Consider the following 7,500-nt stretch of genomic DNA (forward strand, 5'->3'; position numbering starts at 1 on the left):
GAGAGAGAGAGAGAGAGAGAGAGAGAGAGAGAGAGAGAGAGAGAGAGAGAGAGAGAGAGAGAGAACAGTACCGTACTTAGCACACAACAACACATTCTTTTCCTAAACTTTAATTCTACTTTTTCGAATCCATCCTCTCTCTCTCTCTCTCTCTCTCTCTCTCTCTCTCTCTCTCTCTCTCTCTCTCTCTCTCTCTCTCTCTCTCTCTCTCTCTCTCTCTCTCTCAATTTTGTATGGATAAGGAACCGTCTTAACTTCATACTGATCTGAGAGAGTGAGTCCCCTGCAAACGTTTACTAATTACACAAAAATCGCAATGTTTCAAGGCTGTGTCTTGAGATGGGTAAAAATCTGGCTGAAGAACCGTAAAGAAAGAGCAGTAATAATGGAAAAGCATCCAAGTAGACGAACGTGACCTTCAGGGTCTTAGGATCTGTTTTCTTCCTTGTTTACGTAAACGACATAAATGAGGGTGTTACCCGTATTATATCGAAGTTCCGTATAATATCGAAGTTTGCTCTTGACATCAAAATATCGAATATCGTAGTCTCAAATGAACAAGTGAAAGAAATGCAGAACAATCTAGACAAGTTGTTAGAGTGGGGGAAACCTGACATATGAGTTTTAATGCGAAGTGTGAAGTTCCTCATATAGGGATCGAAACGAGAAAACGGAGTATATTATGAATGGTACCCAATTTAAAAGTGTAGGTTGGGAAACAACAATATCGAACAGCCTAAAATCTTGCCAACAATGTTCAGAAGTTGTAAAGAGAGTGAACAAAACGGTTGGCTTAATAGGTAGATCATTTGAATATAAATATACAGATACGATCCTCACTCTGTATAACTCCTTGGTTCATCCCCTTTTGGAATAGTGCGTTGAAGCGTGGTGCCACTTTTACCAGAAAGATATAGATAAATTAGAACGAGTTCAGCGTAGAGTAATAAAAATTATACCAATCCTAAGAATCTTAGCAAATCATACGAAGAGCGACTTCAATAATTAATCCGAAGAAAACTAAGAGTCGACTTAATACAAATGTTTAAAATCATCAAAGATGGACTGCAGTAAGTATTTCACGAGAGACTTATCAAATTTCACTCGAGGAAACGGAATGGAATGGGAATGGGCTTCCTCGAGACGTGATAAACTGCAAGACCGCAGAGACTTTTAAACGCCGTCTTGTTAAGTATTTTGCGTCAAATCTGCCGCTAACTGTGTTTGTTAGATATTAACTTCTTTGTCTCCAGGAAATGGGACACCTCATTTCATCTATTTTCATCCTTTCATGTAAAATTTCATTCAGGTTTTTACTTTTCCAACTCCGTAAGGTATTTATTTCCGACCTGTTTCCTGTACGGCTTATGCCGGAGGAAGTGAAGGGTGGGGACAGAGACTCGTGTTTTACTGTTTTTTCTTCACCTCGTAAGGACCGCAAGGTCTGTTGCGGCATGTGTATCTGTGTAAATCTGTAAATTCTCTCTCTCTCTCTCTCTCTCTCTCTCTCTCTCTCTCTCTCTCTCTCTCTCTCTCTCTCTCTCTCTCTCTCTCTCTCTCTCTCTCTCTCTCTCGTATTTTAGAAATATTCATAGTGAGTTCGTTTCATTAAAAACAGGAATATGAAAATTTTTCATTTATGAATCTTGATTTGAGCAGAAAAACGAAGATAAATATTAGGAGGAGGAGGAGGTGGTGGTGGTGGTGGTGGTGGTGGTGGTGATGGTGGTAGTAGTGGTAGTGGTGGTCGTGGTGGTGGTAGTGGTGTGTGTGTGTGTGTGTGTGTGTGTGTGTGTGTGTGTGTGTGTGTGTGTGTGTGTGTGTCTGTGTGTGTGTGTGTGAGTAAAATAAAGTAAAGTAAAGTAAATTATTGCTATTAAGGGATAAACAGATTATATTCATATAAATATATGGTAAATATTGGCACAACCTTCTAAGCCGAAGCTTTACGGAAGACAGATTTAATTTTTCTTGATATATTGGCTGCATCAGATATTAAGAATATTGTAATACAGTATTACAATCACATGTATAGAGGAGGCAGTAGACACCTGAGGTCTTAAGCACTGCATCAGGGGATGCTGTGAACCTATCATTAAACCCAGCTGTGACCTCACTGAACGTTTCCCTTTGTGTCTCACAACACAAGGGAACAGTCACAGCCTGCCCTCTAAAAACAACTCTCTTCCTTCACACAATGCAACATGCACACACCCTTCATTCAAAATTAAAAATTATCATGGCGACTCCTACACCAGCCTCTTAGTCCCCATCATGGCGGGTCGGACTGCTTTTCTGGTCTTCACCCTAATTGTTTTGACATCCCCGTCAACCTTTTCTTCATTAACTTCTGCAACATTCGCGGTCCAAGATCTAATTTTCAATCTGTTGAACACCACCTCTCCTCTACTAAACTTTCATCTTCTTTCCCTCACTGAAACACAGGTGTCTGAGGCAACTGACAGTAGCCCCTTTTCTATTCCCTCCTACTTTCTTTATCCTCACTTTTAATCCAAAGCTGAATGTTGTGTCTATGTGCGCAACGACTTAACCTACGCTCGTGCCCACGCTCTTGAATCTTCCGAATTTTCCACCTTCTGGCTACGACTACAGAGTCACTCTCAAAATAAACTTATCAGTGTTGTATACCTCTCACCTAACTCCTCTGACTATAAGAAATTCTTTGACTGCCTAACTTCCAAAGTGGAGCACATTCTGACTCTCTTCCCTTTTGCAGAGATCTCCATTCTTGGAGACTTTAATGTTCACCACCAGCTTTGGCTTTCCTCTCCCTTCACTGACCATCCTGGTGAACTAGCCTTCAACTTTGCTATCCACCACGACCTAGAGCAACTAGTGCAATACCCTGCTCGTATTCCCGACCGTCTTGGAGATACGCCCAACATTCTTGACCTTTTCCTAACCTCTATTCCTGCTTATGCTGTCATCCTGTCTTCTCCGTTGGGCTCCTCCGATCACAATCTCATATCTTTATCTTGTCCTATCGCTCCAATCCCTCCTCAGGATCCCTCAAAGCAGAGGTGCCTCTGGCGTTTTGCCTCTCCTAATTGGAGGGAACTGAGGAGGTATTATGCTGATTTTTCCTTGGAATCACTACTGCTTCTGTGTCAGAGACCCGTCTCTGTGTGCCGAGCTCATAACAAAGGTGATAGTGTCTGGCATGGAGGCGTACATTCCTCACTCTTTTTCTCGAACTAAACCTTCCAAACCTTGGTTGAACAAACTCTGTTTCCGTGTTATACATGATAGAAAGGTGGCCCACAAAAAGGTAATTGAGCCTTCCATCACCCGAATCTCATGCGCTTGATCTTTCTGCCCAGAATCACGTCAAGTCTGTTCTCCAACTAGCTAGAAATTAATTTATTAATAGAAAGTGTCAAAATTTTTCAAGATCTAACTCCCCTCGTGACTTCTGACTAGATGTCAGAAGTCACGAGGGGAGTTAGACTCCAATAACTTTGCTTCCTCTTTTTTTCCTCCTTTATTTCAGCCTGATGGCATCATAGCCATCTCATCTGTTTCTATAACTGAACTCTTCCCTAAAATCTTTGCTTTGATTGGGTTCCTCCTAGTGTTCTCCGATTTTGCTCCTCCTTGCCTAGTCAAACTCTTTCAACTCTGTCTGTCATCATCTACCTTTCTGTTTTGCTGGAAATTTGCCTGCATTCAACCTGTTCCTATAAAGGGTGACCGTTCTAATCCCTCAAGCTACCGTCCTATTGCTTTAATTTCCTGCCTGTCGAAACTTTATGAATCTATCCTCAACAGGAAGATTCTTAAACATCTATCACTTCACAACCTTCTTATCGTCAGTGTGGGTTTGTCACGGCCGCTCTACTGATGATCTTCTGGCTTTCCTTACTGAGCCTTGGTCATCCTCTGCTAGAGATTTTGGTGAAACTTTTGCTGTTGCCTTAGACATATCAAATGGTTTTGATAGAGTCTGGCACAAAGCTTTGATTTCCGAAGTACCCTCCTATGGCTTCTATCCTTCTCTCTGTAACTTTATCTCTATTGCTGCTTTGATAGATGGTTACTGTTCTTCTCTTAAATCTATCATCAGTGGTGTTCCTCAGGGTTCTTTCGTGTCACCCACTCTCTTGCTGTTATTCATCAATGATCTTCTAAACCAAACTTATTGTCGTATCCATTTCTACGCTGATGATACCACCCTGCACTTTCTATACGTCCAACTTTTCAGGAAGTAAACAATTCACACAGGGAAGCCACAGAACGCCTGACTTCTGATCTCTCTGAAATTTCTGATTGGGGCAGAGCAAAATTTGTATTGTTAATGCCTTAAAAACTCAATTCCTCCATCTATCAACTTGACTTAACCTTCCAGACAACTATCCCCTATTCTTCAATGACACACAACTGCCCCCCTCTTCTACGCTGAACATCCTCGTTCTGTCCTTTACTTATAATCTAAATTGGAAACTTCACATCTCATCTGTGGGTAAAATAGCTTCTGTGAAGTTAGGCGTTCTGAGTCGTCTCCGCTAGTTTTTCTCACTCCCCCAGCTGCCAGCTCTGTATAGGGGTCTTACCCGTTATGTATGGAGCATGCTTCACATGTTTTGAAGGGTTTCATTCATAGCGCTATTTTAGACAAGGTGGAATCAAAAGCTTTTCGTCTTATCAATTACCCTCCTCCAACTGACTGTCTTCAGCCTCTTTTTCATCCCCGCAGTGTTACATTTCTTGCTCTATCTTCTACCGCTATTTCCATGGTAACTGTTCTTCTAACCTTGGTAAGTGCATGCCTCCCCTCCTTCCGCGGCATCACTGCACAAGACTTTCTTCTTTCTCTCATTCCTATTGTATCCACCTCTTTAACCAGTATTTTCAATCATTCATCCCGTTCTCTGGTAAACTAAGGAACTCCCTGCCTCCTTCAGGTTTTCCTCCTATGACTTGAACTCTTTCAAGTCACTTATCTTTCGATGTTTTATGATTCTCTTGACGTCTCTTTTGGGACTGGTGCCTAAGTGGGATTTTTTTTCCTCCGTTCTTGTTTCCCTTGGCCAGTGACTTTCTTACATAAAAAAAAAGATAGTAGTAGAACAAAGAAGTGTTTGTAATAGTAGTAAAATAAACTGGTAATAGTAGTTGTAGAACAAGTTAGTGGCAGTGGTACTATAACAAAGAACATCAATTGTAGTAGTAGTACAACAATTAAGAATCCTAATAAAATAAACTTCTCGACTAGTATCATGATAAAATAAGGAACTTAAAAGAAATAATGACAATAACAAAAATTATTAAAAATAACCATTACTAAATTTACTGATTATACAAATTTTGTTGATTATACAAATAAGATTTAATAGATCTCTTAAATAGGGCTATATTACCATTATTAACATCACTGTTAATATCTACAGAGAGTGAATTCCATAGGTGAGATCCGGAGCACAATAAACTGTTAACTCTGGACATTAGGTTGACATTATTACCTCGAGTATTGTGTGAAGTGCTTGACAGTCTGAAAGACTGTGTTCCCTGATTCTGTGTGATACATTTATAAATAAACAGTAAAGCAAAATACTTATGAATATTTACAAAACTAATAAATTTGTATGTATAAAATACACCTTGTGTTGACTCAAATTTGTTCATAGAAAACATACATCTAAAGGTTTTATTTTGTGCTAGTGTTAAATTTTGAAGAAAAGAATGCCAAGTACAAGCCCACACTGATACACAATAAATGAAATAGAGAGAAAAAAATGTGTAGTATATACTAATGAGTGCTTCCGGTGTGAGATTGTTACGGACTCTATACAAAATGCCACAGATCCTGCATACTTTTGATGCTACAAAATTAATGTGATAATTCCAATTAATATTCTCATCTATATAAATCCCTAGAAATTTAGCATGACTGGCTCTCTCTAAATTAGCACCTTGTATTGTTACAGGTGGCATATTGTGTTTTATCGGATGGTTCTGAAAAAATTATAAAATTTGTTTTAGAAACATTTAGACATAAATTATTGCATTTAATCCATTTATTACCAGCTTCTAACTCACTATTTAAATTAATATGCAGGCTATCAATATTCGTGTCATCCAACAGTAAATTTGTGTCATCTGCATATATATTATGTTTTAATTTAGAGTTTACATAAACAATGTCATTAATATACATGATAAAAAGAATAGGCCCTAAAATTGATCCCTGCGGAACACCTTTGTTAGTTGGCTTGAAAGAAGACTAGGTTGAATTACAAAATACTGATTGGTATCTGTTTGTTTAATAAATTTCAAATAATTTTAATGGTCAAATAATTTTAATGGAACACCCCTTACACCAAAAATTAGTAAGTATGTTCAAGAGAATTTTGTGAAATAGTGAATCAAAGGTTTTTGGAGAGATCTAGAAAAAACACCAGCTAAATAATATTTCTTTTGAAGAAACTTGTATACATTAGAAGTGAATTGCCGAATTGCTGATTCAGTGGAACGACCGGACCTACATCCATGATGACAGTCTGAGTAAATCAAATTCTTCTATAAAATTAACAAGACGGGTTGCAATTACCTTTTTAAAACATTTTACTAAATGCTAGAGAAACGGATATTGGTCTATAGTTGTTTATGTTATTTCTACTTCCAGATTTGAATAATGAAATTACTCTAGCATACTTAGGTTTCTCTAGAAAAATTACTAATGTAATATCTTTACCGTTAGGGGTAAAAATATTACATTAGCTGTATGTTTTTAAACGGTAGGGAAAATTTAATCGAAGCCACAGGACGAAGTTTTTGATGCTTCGAGATAGCTTTTGATTTCAGTTTGAGAAATAGGTAATAGATATATTGAGTAGTTTGGAGAATTAGGTAAACATTGTATAAAATCGTCACTTACGCTATCATGTTTCTGATCCACAACCTTTAGAAAATGTTCATTGAGTTTGTGTGGAATGTCGGCACAAAAAGGTGGTTGTTTAGTATATGTAGATCTGCCAAGTATATTATTTATGGATTTCCAATGTGATTTTGGGTTGGCCTAGTTACTTGTTAGTTCATCTTGATAACACTTTTTTTTTTCGCTGCTTTTAAGAAAAATGTTTTTTTTTATTTAATTATTTTTTTTCTTTTGCTGCTTTTAAGAGAAATGTTGACTTATTTATTTATCCATTCATTTATTTATTTTGTTGGTTTTAAGAGAAATGTTAATTTATTTATGTTTACTCTGTATTGTTCCCTAAAAATTAACGGCCACTTAAATGCTTTTTTTTTTTTGTCTTTTTTTTATGCTTTTGATTAATGCAGGGGTGATGTACGAGCTGCGTCTACGTTTACAATTGATTTTAATTGTTTTACTAAAAAATAGTGATCAGAGTACTTTTTAAATTTATTATAGAATAAGTTATAATAATTATTAGGACATTTACTTTGCAAAACATCCTCCCAGTTTGCTTCAGAAAGAAGAGAGCTGATTTTTTCGAGGTTAGTTTGACTAAAGGTTCG

The 7,500-nt window shown here is 37.6% G+C and overlaps 1 protein-coding gene across 1 annotated transcript in view; it reads left to right on the forward strand.

The window, feature by feature from the left end:
- The window catches only part of LOC135113506 (cytosolic Fe-S cluster assembly factor NUBP1-like), a 248,727-nt gene that overhangs the window by 104,365 nt on the left and 136,862 nt on the right, over window positions 1-7,500 (forward strand). The window lies entirely within an intron of this gene.

Source organism: Scylla paramamosain, chromosome 26 (genome assembly GCF_035594125.1).
Source record: "Scylla paramamosain isolate STU-SP2022 chromosome 26, ASM3559412v1, whole genome shotgun sequence".
In the NCBI taxonomy this organism is placed as follows: domain Eukaryota; kingdom Metazoa; phylum Arthropoda; class Malacostraca; order Decapoda; family Portunidae; genus Scylla; species Scylla paramamosain.